General features: G+C 42.8%; 1 pseudogene; it reads right to left on the bottom strand.

Moving 5' to 3' along the window:
* Window positions 1–17737: 17737 nt before the first annotated feature.
* Window positions 17738–18697, bottom strand: LOC146041779 (beta-1,4-galactosyltransferase 7 pseudogene; annotated as a pseudogene).
* Between the last annotated feature and the right edge of the window lie 251 nt (window positions 18698–18948).

The following is an 18948-nucleotide window of genomic DNA, read 5'->3' as shown; positions in this document are numbered from 1 at the left end:
CTCTACGGGTATGAAGGCAAATGCAGCCATATTATCTGGGGAGAGAGAGGATGGCATTTTTTAAGGGCTATATTTTGTAAAACAATGATGATGATATTTAACTACTAATGACATAAATATAGATCATGTTCTTTATAAGCAACATCAAGTAACACAAGTAGACTTACCTGATCAAGTAATAAGCAACACAAGTTGACTTACCTGATCAGAGGTTAGAGAAGCTCTTCCTTTGCTTGACCTGTAGTTGCTGAAATGTCCAGTGCTCACCAGGCATGTGTAGAGAGACAGAAACACCTTGGGTTATATAGGGGCAGGGATAGAAGAGGAAGGGGCTTTTCATTGGTGATTGGCGTATAACACTATTGTATAGCGCAGACAGATATCATCTTTTGGCTTTGGATAATATACTTTTGATGTATTTTATTATCTATTGTGGATTTTTTTGTCCCCAGAAACAGATCATGTTTTCTATTCAGGCTAATTCAATTTACTTCTAAATGTTGGCTGGATGACTGATCTATTTTATCCCTTTGTCTGATCAAGGTGTGAAAACTCTCTGCAGCCTCCTGCTGGTGGCTCAGCATAAACAAAAGGGTGTGTGGATCATTTGTTATATTCGAACTTGACAAACTCATTATCACTTTTCTTTTAAACCTGTTCTTATTTAGTAACCTGGTCTCAATCTCTCCAGATTTGCATAAAAACAGGCCTAGACAAACCCAGGAAGCTGCCCATATTACCTGGAATACAGACTGAATTTATGTTTACAAGAGATTAACAACATTTAAATAATATGAGTATTCAGTAGCATGAAACTTGATACACCTGGAAGCACCATCAAAGGAGACAACATGAATAGGGGAAGAGGAGGAAAGGTTATTTTTGCATGCAGAAGGGTGCACACCCCCAGAAGAGATAGTATAATCATACTTGCCTACTTTTGAAAACTAGTTTCATGGAGATTATAGTTGGTAATAGAATTTTGCACAGCGCCCTATTAAGGGGGCGTGTCATGCTCCACCCAAAGGGCGTGTCTAGTTCCATATATGGAGAGATTGTGAACGTGGCACCTAGAAGCGTGGGTGTGTACTGCTACATCTGAGAGGAATCTTATAAAATGATTTATATCCAAATGTAGATGAGCCCCAAAGTGGTTAGTAAGAGATACTATACTTGGTAAAGTGCTGGGAAATGGTGCTGATGATTCAATGTAAATGTATCTGTCTCATTCTTTTTTCCACAAAAGTGTAACAGTGTAATGTGGGCGAGGTGACATGAGGGAGATTGCTAGACTAATGAGGGAGATTGCAGCAGAATGCAGGAGGGTAGACAACTATGAGTATAATAGAAAAAGAGAGAGGAAGGGGCAGAAAAGAGAAAGCGAAAAGTGGTAAGACCAGAATGAAACAAAAGAGGATTTTCACTGGGATGTGGTGAGATCTTGACTGGATGATACCATCATTAAACTGTCAGTTAAGTTAATTCCTGATCTACAGTATGTATACCAAGCCCATAGGCAATCAATTAAATGCAGGGGGAACTCCAAAAAACGAGGTCCAAAGGTCCCAAATTTTGTTACATTTTTTAGAAGTTCCCCATAACATGATACATTTTATTGAATATATCATGTTATATATGTGCCATATTTAAGCTACAATCAGGGCTGGATTAAAGTCTGTGGAGGCCTGGACAAAGAGGTCTGTGCCCCCCCCCCCATGGAGACATCCCCCCCCCTCAGAGACATTCCCCCCTCCACGTCGGAGGCATCCCCCCCCCACCTGGGCAGGGCAGGGAAGGGATCTGGGCAGTGGGGTCCAAGTAGCAATAGCAGGCAGGGGATCCCTGCGGCGTATGTGAAGTCAGCAGCAGGGTCCCTGCAGTGGATGGGAACTAGTAGTCACATATGCTGCAGGGACCCCCTGCCAGCCAGCGCTACCCAACCCCACGCTGCCAGACCCCACTGCATGCCACCCACCAGCCACCGCAGCAGTGGGGTGGTGGGTGTGGGGGCCCCAAATGTGTGGGCCACTGTTACCCCATGGCTAATCCACCACTGGCTACAATCTTGTTCATACTAGGCACCTCAGCTGATTTCCATGCTGATGCTATGGCACACATAGCTGCCAGTACCATATGTGTAAATAATTTATTTTTGTGAGGAGATGCATCAGGGATATCTATAGAAATCAAGAAAAAATTGGGGATAAAGGGTATTTTAATACCTATAATAGAGTTATCTACAGTATTTAGTTCTTTCCAAAGGGAACCAAGTTCACACATTTCCATCAGATATGAAGGAACTTCCGGCAATCATCTTACATCTCCAACATAAAGGGGAAGATTCAGGATACATTTTGTTGAGTCGGGTAGGGACATAATACCATCTATAGAATAGCTTGTATGCATTTTCTTTTAGATGAACACAGATGGAACTATGGGCAACATTAGAATAGATATTTGACCAATCATTGCTATCTAAAATGTCCCCTAGATCGTTCTCCCATGCTTTTTTTATGAGAATCTCTGTCATCTAAAGACGGGGGTATTAGTAATGAATACAAGGTGGATATCAGTCCTTTTGTAGAAATTCCGTGAAGGACTAAACCCTCTATAGTGGTGAAAGACCTGTGAATAAATTGCAATGCTACAGAAGAGTGATAGAGTTGGATTTGTCAGTATTAAAAGAAAAGTTGGTACTTATGTAATATCTGGGCTCCCTTTTTTCTTATGAAACCGCTTCTCCTCGCGGGGCTCGCTGCGCTCGCCACACTATATAAAATCAACTCCATGCGTAGTTGGATAGTAGGGGTATGAAAAAATGGGGTGCATTTAACATGGGAGCCCAGATAATACATAAGTACCGAAAAGTTTATGAGGAATTGCAAATTTAGATGGAATATCAGAGAATGTCAGAGAGAGGGAGTTCTGTGTAATGTCATTTAAATTATTGATTCCACTATTCTGCCAGCAAACCAATGTAGGTGAAAGACATCCAAGATAAAAATCAGGATTATCAAAAAGCAGAATGAACGGACTGGGATGTGGGGCAATGTTATAGTGTCAGTTAGATATATCCCAAACATCCAAAGTCCAGCTGATACAGGACAGCCCTGGGATGAGTCAATCTAGGGATCCATAATAAAAAGGATATGGAGTGTAATTTAGGTGCATTGGTTTCTAACTTGACCCATATCCTCTCAGATTTGGGCCCATTCTAGAGTATGCATTGTGCTAATCGAGCAGCAAAATAATAATGTTCTGTATTTACTTTCAATTCTTTAACGTAGATCATGAAAGTTGGGTTCTCCAGTTTTTGTCACTTGGTTGACCCCACATCTATACTATTAGAAGACAGGTGTTCAATCAATAATCATGCGCTGAGAAGGCAGCCTGAGGTACAACTTCCAAAGTGGAGAACCACTCCACAGAAACATACAATACCAAACCGAGATTTGGGAGTCTCCCTTGGGCACCCCTTGAAGTCTTATTTTGGGGGAATTTTTCTCTCTCAAACAAGGTGGTGTTACTCAAAAAGCAAGAGTAACACCACCTTTGGCAAACAATAATTCTAAATGGTTCAAATTATTTCAAACTCGTACCAGAAAAATATGTCTACAAGATGGTAGACAACTGCGTTTAATGGGGGGAGATATCTCCTTCCAGGACACTGCTCCTCTCTAAATTGCCATCAGATGTCACTCAAAACGGGAGATAAGAGACCATCATGGTGCAGTAGAAATTTATTAAAACATTTAAAACATCTTTTAAACAGGATAAGCGTGTAAACAATGGACTCTCACCAAAAGCTTATGCCTACAGTAAATGCAGACAAGAAGCGCACGATGTTAACATACAGGCAGGCGTCCCTGAAGGTGTATGCAGGCTGGTGGATGGTTCAAGGTCCTCTGTAACAGCACCTCCTGACTTGTGAACCGACCGGTTTCGATACCATGCGGTATCTTTGTCAAGGTGTGAGGCTATGGTAAGCCCATCCAGGTTAAATACCATTCCTCATTAAATAAAAGCAAGGCCTAATACCAGACATGGGTTACCTAACCTCTATTAATACAATGAAAACAAATAGACATTACATATAATCCCAGTCCATCTTTTACCATCAGCTCCTGCTGATGCGATGGAATATTCTCCTATTTCCCGCCGTCATTTGGCTTCTGTTTTCGTCCTTCCGGAACTTCCAGCGGTAGTGGAACGCAAATGGCGCCGGACTTCCGGGGACAATGAACCGCTCTGATGTCATCTCCGGTCTGGAGTCCCGGAAGTGGATGATTTTCATTTAGCTGTCATGTAACGGAGGCGGCCATTTTCTTGGTTAGTATAGGGAAATCCCTTTTGATGGCAGTGGCCATTTTGTTGGTTAGTAACCATCGATATGGTATTATTTGGTTGGTATATTATCCTCAAAGAAAAACACAATATATAAATAACACATAAAAAATCAAGATAAAAGAGCATATTTATAAAAACCATTTGGTCTCAAAATCTTTGTTCAGACCGTTTGGTATTAGGGTCTGATACACAAAGATCTTTTCCATTTCACACTTAGCTAATTTTTTAGCTTGGTCTCTACCTCTTGTGTCTGGATATATTTTTTGCAGAATGTAAAAAATGTTTATACACTTAACGGTACTTGTTTCCTATCTGGGCGCCCACTAAGTAAATTGAGCACCATGCTATTCTCCGTAGTGAAATCTGATCGCATCGCATCGTACACATACACGATATTGAACGATGCGATGCGATGCGATGCGATCCGATTCGATTTCCCATAGGAAACAATGTTAAATGGCTCAATTTAGCCAAATTATCATAGGAACAATAGTAAATGGGCCAAAAACACCCCTGAACATTGAAATGTCCCCCCAAAAGTAGTTGACGCCACCCCGCCATCAACGTGAACCCGAAGCGTGGCGAGCGCAGCGAGCCCGCGAGGGGCGGCGGTACGCGTCCTCCGACCTTTTCATGCCCTACTATCCACTAGGGCGTGGAGTGAGAATAGAATAGTGTGGCGAGCGCAGCGAGCCACCGAGCCCGAAGCGTGGCGAGCGCAGCGAGCCCCGCGAGGGGACGCGGATACCTTCACAGGTAAACGCGTCCCTTTGCGGGCTTCCCAGGTGTCCGCGTCGCCATGGACACCTGGGAAGCCCGCGAGGGGACGCGTATAACTGTGAAGGTATCCGCGTCCCCTCGCGGGGCTCGCTGCGCTCGCCACGCTTCGGGCTCGGTGGCTCGCTGCGCTCGCCACACTATTCTATTCTCACTCCACGCCCTAGTGGATAGTAGGGCATGAAAAGGTCGGAGGACGCGTACCGCCGCCCCTCGCGGGCTCGCTGCGCTCGCCACGCTTCGGGTTCACGTTGATGGCGGGGTGGCGTCAACTACTTTTGGGGGGACATTTCAATGTTCAGGGGTGTTTTTGGCCCATTTACTATTGTTCCTATGATAATTTGGCTAAATTGAGACATTTAACATTGTTTCCTATGGGAAATCGGATCGCATCGCATCGCATCGCATCGCATCGTTCAATATCGTGTATGTGTACGATGCGATGCGATCCGATTTCAGTACGGTGCCGTACGTAGAAAACCTGGGCGCCCAGATAGGAAACAAGTACCCACTTAACATCACAATTGTGCTGGGTTTCAAATCCTTTTTTGATGTTCCTTAAATGCTCCCCCAACCTCACCTTAAAAACCCTGCTTGTTCTCCGAATATAGAATTTCTTGCAGTCACATTCAACGGCATAAACCACATAGGAGGAATTACAAGTTACGAAGTCTTTTATTTTGCACATTTTTTCGTTTATTTTGACTTCCGTAATCTTCATCCCAAATTTATTCCGGATACTTTTGCATCCAGTGCATTCCCCGCATCTGTAAAAACCTTTAGAAGTCACTGTTGATTTTTTGGGGGAAGTAGGACACATGCTGTGGACTAGTTTTTGTTTTAAATTAGGAGCCCTTCTATATATAATATTGGGAACCTCTGGGATATCATTCCCTATAATTGGGTCCTTTTTTAAAAGGCCCCAATGTTTTGTTATTATTTTTTTAATATCATTGTGTTGTGCAGAATAATTCGTGGTAAATGACCATTTAAAATGGTCTGCATTATCTGCAGTTGATTTTTCCTTTGATATTAATAGATTTTCCCGTTCCAGTTTTTCCACCTTACTAATGGTTTGATCAAGATTTTTTAGATCATATCCACTCTGATTAAAACTGGTTTTCATTTGGGCTGCTTGTTGTTTATATGTTTCAATGTCGGTGCAGTTCCTACGGAGCCTCTGAAATTGACTCATAGGCACTGAATCCAACCATCCCTGGTGGTGACAGCTCTCTCTATGTATGATTGGGAGTCAGTGGGTTTTACATAATTGCGAGTTTTAACCTGATCCACTATTAGTGTGTGCCAACGGTATCACACTATTGTGTATTTTCTTCTCTTGCTTTTTGGTTAACACCACCTTGTTTGAGAGAGAAAAATTCCCCCAAAATAAGACATCAAGGGGCGCCCAAGGGAGACTCCCAAATCTCGGTTTGGTATTACATCTATACTATTGTCTAATGAGGTTAAAGGGGTTGTCCTAGATATAACATGCATTTGATTGGTTTAATTGAAAGTCCTTCCTAGTTGACCTGTTTGTGGTGGATCTTTTCTAAAGTTGTTAGATCTTTGATGTGAATGCTTTCGCTTCTCAACCTTGTTTATGTGTATGTGTTTGTTTTTGATCAGGTTTCTTTTTTCATTTCCTGATTTCTGATAAGCCCCTTTCTCCTCCTGATCTTCTCTTTTAGGTTTATTGCATTTTGTTTTATTTGTCATTAACAACATATTTTCGTTTTCCTCCAAGTAATGCAAGGGATCAAATTTGTTTTCTATTCTAAAGATCAATTTATTGATATTCTTAGTGAATTTTTTTATCTTCGGTGATAAGTTTAATCACATTTTTCAAACATGTGCCAAACATTTAGGCGGGTGAATACATTGGGGGCATATGTGCTAGTAATAAGAACTATTTGGTGCCACGTCATACTAAGAAATGTATTATCAAACCTGCTGGAAAGGAGACATTGTACAGCCATTATATAACCTTTCCCCATTCTTATACACCATGCAAAATGACCCATCCCAGGTGACAAATGCTCTGCTACTGGACTATGATTGCCATTACCTGTGTATAAACCCCCTTCTCATCAATAACTACTTTAAAACAGGTGATGCAGAGGAAAGTCCTGGAGCAGTTTCTATTGGAAGATATATTGACAATGTGGCAATTTATACAATAAAGTACATGTACGCCAGGTCCTGCCTTTTAAAATTGTAAGGAATGCTGTATATATATTTACATAACTCTCTCGGACACAGCGATCCACCTTGCTTCTCATCTGCTACATGGTACAGATCAGATTTTGCAAGCACACGTGCATCATGTGAATTACCAGGCCATCCTATGAATACATCTGCATACAGATAGTGGTAGATGCTCAATTAGTTCAGTAATAATACTCAGGTGCACGAGGGAGGGGTTAATACTGAGTAAGTAAACAAGACATTTTTTCCCTCAGCACACTGAGTAGTATTAGTAACCAATCTTGAACACTACATGATAATAGAATTCGGAAATATTGGTTACATATACCTGCGCAGGTGTATGCTATGCCCCCAAGCCGCGTCAAGGCTTCTCTGTATATTGGGGATCCCTAGCGCTATATCTAGGTGCAGGGTGCGGCACCCCAAAAACTATCATAAGCTAGGAGGAGCTATGTATGAATACATCTGTGATGCTAAGATATATATATATATATATATATATATATTTAGTTTTTATATTACATTAAAAAAATACACTTCATAAAATAAAAAAACACACAATGGCCAGAACATTCTTATCAATACTTATGATCGACCACAGCTTGCAAGACAATCGAATGCCATCCCCTTCGGTTGTGGTAATCCGCTGGACTGTCGTGAGGTGCAATTATGGGGATGTGGGTCCCATCTATTGTACCAACACACTGCGGATATCCACGTAAAACAAACCATGAATTGTCTCATCTAAACGTGTGCCTTGCAGCAGATGAATAAATCGATCATAAAGAATGTCCAGCAAAACATGGGTCTTTTGATGAACGATATTGCAAACAGTCGAAATTCCCACTCCAAATAGGCAAGAAATTGTACGATATTCGCCAGGAGTTGCGTACCACCACAAAGCAATCGCAAGCCTCCTGCTTGGCTCTATCGGTCGATGGAAATTTGTAGTTATGGTGTTCATTCATGCAGCTAGGAAAGACCTCCTCCTGTGCTGGTATTGTCACTGGGAAAGGTGAATTTCTTGCAATAAATTCAGCAAACTCCTCCGAATATATGCCAAATACTGCAGTGTTCTCCTCCTCCTCCTAAAAGTGCTGATAATTAAGCTACAGAATGTGAGAACTTGAAATATCCACTAAGATTCAGAATCCACAGCTGATACAATCACAAACTCTCTAGAGACATGTGCTGTGTCCGCCATGATTGCTGGTGGACACAGCGGCTGGCGGCATAAAATACACTAACCATGTTTGTCACTATGTGGGGAACCAGGTGCCCGCCAGAAATTACTACAACACATCTCACCTGTTTACTGCATCTCAATAACCAATGCCGGTCAGCGTTGACTAGGATTAACAGCACCAAAGTCATCAGCGTGTTGCCGCCGACTTTCTGGTTCAACTTCACCTCCCACAAATACGGAAGTGAACCTGATGGAACGCATCTCCTCTATCCGGTCACATGACACTGTGTCCACTGGCTTGCAGCATCAGAGGGAGCAATGGCATGAGGAGGCCCATGTAAAAAAAAAAGAGATTAATTTTATAGCAAGGCTGGTGGTTTGTAGTAGGATGAAGAAGAACCGGTTCTTTTGTGGCGCTGAGCAAAACTGATCATCTTAGCCATGCCATATCGGCGCATCCAGGGAAAGAACTCTAGGGCCAAAAGTAAATTTTTGACTTTGATTTTTAAACAAACAATACAATATGCAATTCTAAATTAACAATTCATCAGAAGCGGAGAACTTGATCTTTAAAATGGTACCTCATTTATCAATTTTGAAGGGAATCGTCACCAAAAATCACCTTCTAGAAATCATATATATGATCTGTTTGTGTGTTGTTGTTTTTTTTGGGGGGGGGGGGGGGGTATTGAGGGAGACACGCATTGCTTTTTAATAAGGAAATGTATGTGATTATATATATAAAATGATTAATGATTATTAAATTAGAAGAATTCACTGAGTTATTTTTAGAGTTTTTAATTCATAAATCCATCTTGTTTCAATTTTTTTTATTCTGTCACCAAGTTTTCTCCTGCCAATGAACACTGACTTTTTGGATGGCATTGAGCTTCAACCCAGCAGGATTTTTATTATGTTTTTGGCAAAATTGTGGGATTCACTGTGTGTATTTAAACTTCTATTAAAACTAAATATATATATACTGTATGTTCTGCAATTCAGGTGTATGTTTTGCATTTGTTTTGTCTAATTACTGTAGGACACAAGGTGTTCCAGCAAGTCATACTCCTTCGGTTGCATAGACTATTTTGTTGTTTAAGTGTGCTGATTTCTATCTATTACCTGTTGTCTGTGTGGTATAATGGTTCTACTATTATTGTCTAGCCTGAGGATATGCCAATGTTTATGTAGAATAGCTTTATATTGTTTGTAGTTTGAGCTGTATTGTTTGATGAAGGCTGTGCAGAGGTTTTCTTTTGTTGCTTCTTTCTTTTATATTGGATCATTTCTAGTCTATTAAGGTGTTAAACCTTTTTCTATCTCAGACTCTAGTAGTAACTAGTAAATAACAATTATTTGTGAAAGTTTCTTACTCAGTTCCATTCCTTTTTATTTTCCTCAGGGGGCCACCAGCAATGTTGTCTAGCCAATGTCTGTGGTGGTTGCTGTTATGGGAAAGTATATTATTTCCATCCACTTCTTTGGTATCTGTTCTTGTTGGAATTCAGTCATTTAAAATGACTATTTCTAGGCGAGGAATAGGCCTTTTCTTTTGTGAACTCAAGCCCGATCTTAGTTATGTTAATGTATTTAATTAAATCTTGAAGTTCTTCCAGGGTTCTTGTTTCCTAGCATGGTGCCCAGATTTCCTACATATGGCACCGTAGGGAAATCACATCGGATAACATTTTTTTATGTAATTTTTTTGTGCTCATTGTATCCCACTATATCGCATTGCATTGCATTGCATGGCATGTCTTGCGAAATCGCATGGGATTTTATAGGGTGTACGATGCCATCTCATTAGGTATAGTAGATTATGATTGTATGTCCCAAAAATAGGTTTAACGCACCCCCCACTATCCACGCCATCCTGAAGCGTGGTAAGCACAGCGAACCGTGTCCTACGACCTGTTCATTCCCCCACTATCCACGTCGGCATGGAGTTGATTTTATATATAGTGAAGACTGGCGCCCGCTTGTTCGTGCGGCTCAGGCTGAAACTAATATTTGCATTCAAATATACATTGGTAAATGGGGAAGGGAGTATGGGATTAATATCAGAGGGTGACAGGTCAGCATACGCTTCGCTATTGAAGCTTCATCAGGACCGCATATTATTGTATACCTAATGTCACGGCATCGCACACCATATACAATCGCAGATGCGATGGCCCAGGGCTGAGAGAGCAGTAAATAAATTACATAGGAAAATCGCATTGCATGGCGATTTTCCTACGCAGAATAGCCCACTAAGCAAATTGCTTAGTGGGCGCCGTTGTAGGAAACAAGTACCTCTTCCAGAGATCTTTTCCATCTAAGAAGAGATTGTCTATGTATCTACACCAGTGATGGGGAACCTTCGGCCCTCCAGCTGTTGTTGATCTACACATCCCAGCATGCCCTGCTATGGATTTGCTATTTGGCCATTCTAAAACTGTTGCAGGGCATGCTGGGATGGTATAGTTCAACAACAGCTGGAGGGCTGAAGGTTCCCCATCTCTGATCTACACTAACAGATTTTTTTTCTATGAATGTTTTGTTATTCAAGATTTGTAACAAGATGAGGTAACAGCCCTCAAATTAGGGGCCTTATTCTGGTTCACTCCTTCTGGCAAACTCCTTCTTAGATGGACAAAACCATGTGCACTGCAGGGGGGCAGATGCAAAATGTGCAGAGAGAATTAGATTTGGGTGAGTTATTTTGTTGCTGTGCAGGGTAAATACTGGCTGCATTATTTTTACACTGCAATATAGATCTCACTTTGAACCCCACCCAAATCTATCTCTCTGCACAAGTAACATCTACCCCACCTGCAGTGTACATGGTTTTGTCCATCTAAGAAGGAATTTGCCAGAAGGAGTTAACCAGAATAAGGCCCTAGATGTATTATGTTACAGGGGGCTGCTAAGTAGAGAGTGGTCTAAGCTCTTAGATGACATTGATTAGTATGGTACTCAGCACTCACCTTCTATATGTGAACATTAGTTAGAGAGTGTTTAATATTTATTATTTCGGTTTCAATTATGTGATTGATGTTGGAATAATAAGGCAATGAGCTATGAGGTTAAGAATGTGTGTTTTATTAATTAGTCAACACTGATATGTCCTGGAATAAATGTGCACGAAGACCTATGTGGTATATCTCTGAAGGACCCTTAAGGGGTATACGAGTGTTGTTTTGGGACCCCTATTGACCATAGGTCCCTCACCTGGGATCTATGATCCTACCAGGTAACTGCAGTGGTCTTATTTGGGCAAGTATAAAGTTATCAGTGGTATTCAGTAACCTAATAGTGGGGATTAATTATAGTCAATGCTCCAAAGGGTGAATGTGTGAGTTCTCCTGGTCTGTCCAGAAGTCCCAATGACAGCAGGAAGCAGCAACCCGCTGCTTACCCCATTCTGCTGCCTCTGTGTAACAGGATCACTGTACGTCCTTTGGTGAAGATTGATGGTGGCTGCAGCTATGGTCCATGCGCCAGAACATCATAGTGTGGCCTCACACTCCTGGATTGCCGCTATAGCAAGATCCTGGCACTCCAGGAATGCATTGATGCTTTCCTGGAGTTTCCACTCAACTCTCAGCCAGGACTAGACTCTATACTAATGGTTGGTGATGTTCGTAGGTGGAATGATGTGTGGAATGTCCCAATGTGTTTCAGCCTTACGCCCTTTATCAAGGAAAATCAGTTTTGTAAAGTTCTGGGTTTTATACTGAAATGAGTGAGCTCTCCCATGCAATCTGTTGTGTTGATTGGTCAAATGGGCTGTCAGTCACCTTGTTGCAAGGGGTATGTTTATCTTTTACAGCTGTATTTGTTATTTTATTTGGGATGAGGAGAAGAATATAATATAAACAGAGAATAATGGGTTCCTAACATTATATGAGTGATATATTTATAGATAATAATACCCCTTTCACACTGCACTTGTTAAACGGTATATTGCCGTTTTTTCCCATTTTAAAACGTTTAAGGCTGCAGTGTGAAAGTGCCAGAGTTGATTTACCGGTTAAAGATAACTGGTATTTCAACACGTTTAAAAAGCAGAGTCCTACACGTTTCAGAGCCATTTTTTATGCAGTGAGAATGGCTCTGATACGGTATTTAGGATCCCACACTAGTCTTCCCCTTCCCCTGGTACCTGTCCTGGCCCCCCCTGGTACCCGGCAGCTGGTACTCCCCCCCCCCCCCTCCCTGGTACCTTGCAGCTGGTACCGCCCCCCCCACCCCTCTGGTACCTTGCATATGGTACCCCCCACGTACCCCCCTCCCCTGGTACCTGGAAGCGATCCATCGGGGCAGCGTGGTAGGCAGAGTAGGCAGCGGGCATTCCAGGGCTCCTAGTACGCAGGTCCCAGACTGATGCATTAAAGCATCATGCAGGAGTTTGATGCAGGAGGAAGCTGCAGCTGGTGCACAGACAGCGGGGGCACTGGGGATCCGGGCAGCGCGGTCCGTGCCCAGGGATAGGATGCGGGTCCATTAGGAGATTGTCATTTCATCGGCAGGGGTCCCTGCCGTGAATGGGAAATAGCGGAGTCCTTCATTAAATATGCACATATTTAATGAACGACTCATTAGATATGCACATATGTAATTTTCCATTCGTGGCAGGGACCCCCGCCGATGAAATGAGTCTTCTAATGGACCCACTTCCTGAATCATGCTCCTGCATCAGTGGGGGACCTGCCGAATAGGAGCCCTGGCATGCCTACTGCACTGCCCCGCTGCCCAGATGGATTGCTGCCAGGTACCAGGGGAGGGGGGAGGGAGCAAGGTACCAGATACCAGGGGAGGGGGGGGGTACCAGGGGAGAGGGGAAGCGAGGGTACCAGCTGCCAGGTACCAGGGCAGGGGGTACCAGGTACCAGGGCAGGGGGGGGGGGAGCGGGGGTACCAACTGGCAGGTACCAGCGGGGAGTGGGGGTACCAGCTGCCGGGTACCAGGGGACACGTAGTATATTACTGGTGAATTACCGTTTTTGTTCCTTTCAAAACGGGTTTAATGTGAATGGTACAAAAATGGTAATTAACCAGTAATATACAGTTTACAACATGCAGTGGGAAAGGGATTTCAAGGCTAGACACGTTTAAAAGTCCCATTTAACAATACCATTTCTTTAAACGTTTTGGCAGTGTGAAAGCGGTATAAGTTCATAAATAAAAAAATTTAAAAAGTATCAACTTATTATTGTTATGTACTTTGCCATGTTATGTCTGTTAGGCCTATCTTGCTGTTTTGGTAATTTATTTAATTGGCAAGTCAAATTTCTTTATGTAATTTTGGATATTGCTTGTGGAGTCTTGATTATGGTTGTGGTATTAACAAGATATTTATTCTAACTGTGTTTATCTATTTTTGACATAGAAGTGAATGCTGTGGTCGTGTCTCGTCTGCATGTCAGATGTGATCTGTCTGATACTGTGTGGTTGGTTATTTTAAGCTCTGTCCAGAATTTGAAACCGTCTCATTAATGTAGGTCCACACTTTAACAGATGACATTATTTTGTAGGTAGGTTGTTGTGGAAGTCTATATTTAGGCCCTTTGGGGCTATAATTTTTAAAGTGAAAATATCCAATATAATTCCCTTTTGTTGAGTATGTCTGTATGATTTCCCCAACCTCCCATTTTTCCTGGGATTCGGGATTGAAATATGCTCAATCCCAACACTCAATGATAATGTAATGATGAACTTTAATCCACCCTCTCCCCCTAAAGCGGATGTCCTGCATTGTCACTTAACCATGGTGGATGGCAGCAGCGGGAGCTGGACAGTGGTGTGGCAGTCAGGAGCTGGGTGGTGTGGAGTAGTAGGTGAGCTGCAACACTCACTGCCAGAGAGCAGCACAGCCGGAGTCAGGAGCAACTAAGCAGGTGCTCAGCACTGCTCGGCATTAGATTTGCGCATGCTTGCGCTATTTCCGGAATTCTGGGATTGTAAACTCCAATCCTGAGATTCAAAATCAAGCATTTTAATATCCCCTCTCTCCCTAAACCGGGTGCCCCACAATGTCACGTACCTGGCGGTGGTGGAAGCCAGGAAGCCACGCTGCACACTTCCACAGAGCTGTACAGCTGGGGTCAGGAGCAGTCAGGCAACATCTGATTGGGTGCTCAGCGCTTCCCGGCATTAGATTTGCGTATGCAAATTCCAATGCCAGGATTGAAAACCCTGCGTTTTTAGCGTCAAATCCCAGAATCACGCCAATCCTGGAATTTGCCTCCCTAATAATGATGTTTCATCCGTATACTTCTTACACAAGTGGTAAGGAGATATTACGGACTAAATAGTGCCATACAGCAGAGCCGGCCCTAGGCATAGGCAAACTAGGCAACTGCCTAGGGCATTTGGAATGCCTAGGGGCACCAGCAGCTTCTCCTGATTAAAATGATATGCAGCATGCCTATATTCTGTGTGTGAGTGAGGCTGTATCTGCATATGAAATGGTGTATTCATGGAAATCACTGTAACATAGCATTCCACATGCAGGTACAGCCACAGTCGCACACAGAATATAGGCATGCCACATATCATTTTAATTAATGGAAGCTCCTTGTGTGTCCTGGTCACATAACAATGCAAATAAGATTAATTTTCAGCAAAAAAAGGCACCCAACATTAGCAGAACTGGCCAGGAGCTGCATGGCCTATTAAGGCAAGATGTATGAGGAAACATCTGTATTCAAGCAGAGGCAGAGCTCACAGTGTTAGCGGCTGTGCGAGTGCTGTCTGCGGGTAGGTTGGTTGTGCAATAGTGTTCGGCATATGTGTGTCATGTATAAATGCATTAATAATGTGCAACATATGTGTAATGGGCATTATTTGTGTATAAGGGCATTAAAAATGTGCAACATATGTGTAAGGGGCATTATGTGTGTCAGTATGTGTATGAAGGGCATTAATAAAGGTTGGAATAATGTGTACGGGGCATTATGTTTATAAGGATATTAATAATGGGTGTCATGTGTAAGTGACATTACAGGGGTGCCGAGAGAAAGGGGTAGGGGGTACAAATTACCCAGGCCAAAGTCTGATGAAAGGGCCCAGTGGGGGCCCCAGGCCCCCTCCCCTTAAGTGACAGCAGCAGCTGCAGCTCTTCTCCTCTGCCCAGTACACACTGCTTTGTGCTGGGTTGCAGTGTGGCCATGGAGGTGCTTAAAATACAATATTTTCTCAGGATTTTTTTTCTAGGGTATAATGTGAATAATGTGAGGAGTAATGTACATAAGGTAAAGTGGTACTACTGTGTGATGTAATGTGAATAAGGGACACCATCGCATGATATAATGTGAATAAAGTTGCACTACTGTGTGGCATAATTTGAATTGGGGGTACTATTGTGTGGCCATGCCCCTTCCCAGCAAGAACACACCCCTGTTTGGGCTGTGCACCGAATGTGTGCGCTGTTTCTATTTAAAATATTGCGGGTAGGAGCACCAAAATGATGACTGCTATAAAGAGGGTTGATGGTGCTGGGAAAGGGGAGCAGGGCAGAGGCGGAACTAGTGGCGGTGCTAGGGGGCACCACCCAAAATCTTGCCTAGGGCGTCATTTAGGCTAGGGCCGGCTCTGCCATACAGTTTTTAGACTGCATGAACCAATAAAGGTCATTACTATAATGTTCTTTACAGAAAACTGCATTATAATAAATAATGTCCCCTCTACTGTAGATTATTACAGATACTAGAAATCATACTAGAAATATTAATCCTCATCATCATGTGTATGCGTAAACAGTCCAATATTAATTACTGTTGAATGTGTATGTGTGGCTTTGTCTCGTAACTTCTTTGAATATTTTGCACATTCTGGGAGAGATTTAACAGGGTGAGAGATTCAGAAAGTGAGAGATTTGGGAAGAAATCTCCAGTGTTTTTAAAGCAGCAATCATTTACACTGCAAAATCAAACTGATTTTGCAGTGTAAATGATTGCCGCTTTAAAAAAACCTGGAGATTTCTTCCCAAATCTCTCACTTTCTGTGTCTCTCATCCTAATAAATCTCACCCTCTGCTTCATTTTGGGTATAGAATTAAATGTACATGTTCCTATACTTTAATGCATTGTGATACATATCAGACCTATTTTAGAGCTTCCTGGATGTTTTTTTCTCTGTTTTCAGTATAGAGGCCAAAAATGTCCCCCATATTAATTTTCTAAATTAATTGGTTTTGTCCAGTGAGGTCATTTATTTCACATTGAAGTTACCAATAGTACATAAGACATGTATGAAAATGTTATACTGATTACTAGAGGCAGGATTATATGCAACATAAAAAGCTTGAAATATGCATGCAAATATACATGAAAAATACTTAAAATATGCATGAAAAGTTAAAATATACTACAATAAATAATAGAAAAAGTTAATTTATTTAAAAATCAGCATACAATTGTTGCAAATAAGCCTCAAAAATAAGCCCACAGCATCTGCAGATGTCTAGTGCTGTACACAGAAATTTTTTTTTCTGCCTGGCTGCTACAGCAGACTGCAGTGTCCCAGGCTCTTCTGGTATCAACTACACGGACCTTCATCTCCAGTGCGGATGGATCAAATGTCAGCATAGCATGTGAGGGCGGCGCAGTGGAAGGCTTCCTCCCTGCACCGCATATTCACTGCTACCCGGCGTTTCCTCCTCACCACGTGATGTCACAACCCTTCTGCCCACCTCCTCTGCTGCAGAAGTCTCTCTCAGGCCAGGGGCAGGCAAAGTTTCAGGAGGTTCGTGACGGCATCCTCCCCGACTGACTTTTATTAAAATGAATTGGCAGACGTAGGTAGCGTACATCCAAAATCCCCCAGGCTGCGCACATATTGGCCCGGCCTGCACACTCTGCCACTACCTGGCCAGCAGCAGCAGGGCAAAGCAGTGCCGTGATTCACTGGTGAAAAGGAGACGGGGCCTAAAATATGCACCGTCACTAGATTTTAGGTAAATTATGCAATAACTAGTGAGAATGGCCAAAATATGCAAATACATATGCAAATATTCAAATGCATATAATCCTGTCTCTTCTGATTACTCTACAAGCATGGACCCGTATTGTGCCAATAATGTATATTTTTGTAATGAGAATAACATTATAAAGTAAAAAAGCATTTTATTTCTGTTAGGTATTTCTGTTGTATAACAATATACAGAGTGCAATGTGTTACAGATCACAGCTATATACAATGTAACATACTACTGGGGGTGCACACTTTGCGAGTTCAGGTCAATAAACACCATGGCGTCTTACTCAGGTCACAGTCCAACAGCACGTTCAGCACAGTACATGGGGCTCCACCAATGGTCATCTCAGTACGGGACTCCACACGGTACTGGACACTGTGCAGCCCACCCTCATAGTCCACCTTGAACTGCTCCTGCTTCTGAGCGGCAATCCTCTTCTGGTCTCGCTTCCTCCATGCCGGGTCATGAATGTGGCGAAAGGTTTTGTATCCTGTGGTGATTCCAGTTGGTCGTAAAAGCTGCAACCCGGCTCCTGTGATCCTACGGTAAAACTCATCATCTTCACGACCCCATCCCCAAAACCGATTTGACATCCCATTACACAAGTCGTAGTGCTGCTTGGTGAGCAGTAGGATGCCCCCAACATAGGTCTGGTAATGATACAAGGGGTGCAGTTCTGGGGAAGCAACATGGAAGGGGCCCTTCTCTGGGTAGCCATAGTCTAGATCCGGAATAAGCGGGAGCAGATCAACATCGTGCATAGCAATATAGTCTGTTTCATTGCCGCTCTCCAAGTAGCCAACATTTATCAGAGAGGCCCTGTTAAACCGAAAGTGATCCACCTGATTTATGACAAATATGTGGTGGTGGATCTTCTTCTCATTCAGGTATCGGTGCATGTGGGGCACAAAGCTCAGGAGCTCCTCAAATCGTTCCCTAAAAGGGACCAACACAGCCAGACGGTGAGGAGCCTCTGAATGAGCCTCATTCATGATCGCATGAAAAGGGGGAGAGAGCAGACTGGATGATGGATCTTCTTGTTTTCTATCATCCCCTGGATAGCTGCTTTCCAACCAAAGAAGAGACATAAATCCAAGCAGGATGCAGGTCAGGAATAGGCGGATAATGCTCCATTTCCTAGGCTGTGTCCCAAGTAGCAGGCCTGGCCTAGCGCCCTGTCTGAGATACAGGGCTGGTTTCCTCAGCATCCGATACATCTCCTCTGGTCCACAGCTTAGCAGCAAAACAAGTGTGTGTCACTGCAGACAGCACCCTGGGTTATATAGGGGCAGGAACAGAAGAGGGAGGGGCCAGTGATTGTCTTATTACAGCTTTCTCCTGGTAAGAGTTGTTTTGGTTAATGTTACTTATTTACACGTGACAGAAATTCCCGGCCCCAAAAACAATTCATGTTTTGTGTCCACTATAATTAAATGCATTAAGAGAAGACTGACCTGTGTTGTCTTAG

This window comes from Crinia signifera, chromosome 19 (genome assembly GCF_055691185.1).
Source record: "Crinia signifera chromosome 19, ASM5569118v1, whole genome shotgun sequence".
Lineage (NCBI taxonomy): Eukaryota > Metazoa > Chordata > Amphibia > Anura > Myobatrachidae > Crinia > Crinia signifera.
This window is presented reverse-complemented; position numbering and strand designations above follow the sequence as displayed.